Raw genomic sequence first — 3090 nt, 5'->3', positions numbered from 1 at the left:
TCGAGGCCGAGTCCTGGGGCATTGAGTCCTCAGCTTGACGATGAGGAAAAGGAATTCCACCAGCAGCACCCACCTACAGGATGCCACCCAGAGCCGTACCTTACTAGAGGATCTTTGCTTTCAAAATGAACCTTGGATATATTTTCTAAGCAACATGGACAAAGGTCTTGGGCAGGTGGGGAGGAGATGCTATTCAGAGAAAACTAGAAAAATAGATAAAAGGATGCCTTCCCATTGGCAAGACTCCTTGCCTGGGCCCCTCGGGGATCTCCAGCACTCCTGTCTCTTCCACCAGTCCCACACACACCCTAGAGGAAGTGCTTCCATGTATCCTAAGCCCGCTGACAGCCCTCCCTCTCTGACCTGCATTGAGGACCTGTCAGCTGGGCAATTCATGCTCTCAGTAAAACACTAAACAGCTCACCACAGGTTGAAACCCCCAGCTGCTCCATAGGAGAAGCGGAGTCTGTCTACTCCTGTAAAAATGTACAGCCTCTGCCAAAAGGCATTTATAGAGATCTAAACACATGCATGTATCAATATAAATACATTTATATATAATGATAGGGGAATAGAGCTATGTACATATATTTGTTTATAAAGTATTAAGGCAGCAGATGGATATTGTGGCTGTGTTACTCTGGGTAGACTACAGAAACAAATTCATAGACATATGTGTATAAGAAAGAGCAATTGAATAATGAAAAAACATCCCAGCCCAGTCTAGATCAAGTCCATAAGTTTGATGCTAGTCTATATGTCTGATAAAAATCTATAAATTCTCCCTCAAATTCATGAAACACATGCATTGATGCCAAATGCAGTAAGATCACAGGCCAGAGGGTGGGAAAGTCTTGTGGATCCAGTAACATTGTAAGCATCTTAGCAGTGGCAGGGGCTACTCCAGCTCCCAGGGCATTAGGTAGTTCCCATGTGTCTTGTTAGCTGCAATGTCTCCCAGTCTCCCAGGGAGTCAGCAGAGAGAGAGTGTGTGTCTGCTGCCACCAAGGAGGAATAACGGAGTTCCTAGAATCCTTAGAAGGTCACACCCACACAGAGATCTCATTGGCTATATCCTGATTGACAGGCTAGACTCCACCCTTCATTCTTAATTCTCAAATTGACACCAGATTACATAATTACCACAGGCCTCCACTCAAGTACACCCTCAACGCAAGAACACTCTGTTCTATTAACCTGGCATTCCATGTTGCTCACCTTCCTGACACGATCGCTAAAGACAAAGTGGGCGCGTAAGCAAATGTGGTGAAGAAAGCTGATGATGCTTGGCTATCAAAAGATATAGCATCTGGGGTCTTAAAGGCTTCAAGATAAACAAGCAGCCATCTAGCTGAGAAGCAACAAAGCCCACGTGGAGAAGCACATCAGTGTGTGATCATGAGGTGTCAGTGGTATCAGGTATCAGGCATCAAAGACCTAGAACAAAAAATCCTATCATTGTGAATGAGAGGGAGTGCAAAGCAGAGACCCAAAGCCCATCTGTAGAAAACTGGACGTACCCTTACAGAAGGGTCTTGAGGAGGAGACGAGCCAGTCAGGGTGCAGTATAACACCAATAAAACATACAATTTTCCTCTAGTTCTTTAATGCTTTCTCCCCCTACTATCATGACTCCAATTCTACCTTACAAATCTGGCTAGACCAGAGCAAGTACACTGTTAGAGATAAGAGTTCACAAAACAGGGAATCCAGGACAGGTAAACCCCTCAGGACCAATAATGAGAGTAGCAATACTAAGCGAGTATGGTAAGGGGGTAGGAATAAGGGGAAACCGATCACAATGATCAATATATAACCCCCTTCCAGGGGGATGGACAACAGAAAAGTGGGTGAAGGGAGACAATGGTCAGTGTAAGATATGAAAATAATAATCTATGGATTATCCAGGGTTCATAAGGAAGGGAAGGTGTGAGAGGGAGGGAAAAAATTAGGAGCTGATACCAAGGGCTCAAGTAGAAAGAAAATGTTTTTAAAATAATGATGGCAACATATGTACAGTTGTGTTTGACACAATGGATATATGTATGGATTGTGATAAGAACTGTAAGCCTACAATAAAATGATACTTTTTTTAAAAAAAGAACATTTTAAGCAATCTTGCTATACTCTGTTAAATCAAAGGTAAATCTATTAGTGACTCTTACATGATTAAAACTCTAAATTTAAAAAAAGTATAGCCTTGGAAACCCTATAACCGGATCTCTGTAAGTTGGAATTGACTCTATGATAGTGGGATTATGGTTTAGCCCGATATTAGAGCATTTACATTTACTAGTAGCATAAGGTATAAGGAAAAGCAAAAACAGGAAAATAAGATAAGCTCAGAAGAACAATAAATGCAGTATAGTAGCTCAATATGTGTTGGCACATGGTCATAGATTCAGTGTCCCATGGATTTGCTATAATTCTAGTTATACTATCTTTCTTTTGTTTAAGGACTGCTTCATGAGGAAAAAACAAAACCATATGTGTGTATACTTGTTTATATATGTAGATATATGTAAGTGCAACAAGGAAGCAGATGGACTTTGACCTGCTACTTAAATTTACCTCAGTACAAGAACAATTCATTCCAGTAATGTGGCACCGTATGATGCCCACCTCCCTGACATGACTGCTGAAGACAAAATGGGTGCATAAGCAAATGTGGTTAAGAAAACGATGGTGCCCGGCTATCAAAATATATAGCGTCTGGAGTCTTAAAGACTTGGAGCTAAACAGGTGGGCATCTATCAGAGAAACAACAAAGCCCACATGGAAGAAGAACACCGTGCTGTTTGATCACAAGGTGTTGATGGGAAGAGGCACCCCAAGTTAAAAAACACACATCCAAATTGATATGAAGGGGACTGGATGTAGTGGAGACCCAGAGTCCACCAGCAAGACAGTTCAACTGTCCCTGTTCATAGGGTTTCACAGAATGGAGGATAAATTCAGGGTGCAGTGTGGCACGGATGGACCACATCACTATCCTTTGGTTCTTTAAGATTTCCTCCCCTTACTCTTGGGGTCCGTACGTGATCTGCCTCATTGGTCATGTTAGACTTGGGTAGCTCTTGCTATGTTCAT

The sequence above is a fragment of the Tenrec ecaudatus genome, chromosome 8 (genome assembly GCF_050624435.1).
Source record: "Tenrec ecaudatus isolate mTenEca1 chromosome 8, mTenEca1.hap1, whole genome shotgun sequence".
NCBI classification, from domain to species: domain Eukaryota; kingdom Metazoa; phylum Chordata; class Mammalia; order Afrosoricida; family Tenrecidae; genus Tenrec; species Tenrec ecaudatus.
This window is presented reverse-complemented; position numbering follows the sequence as displayed.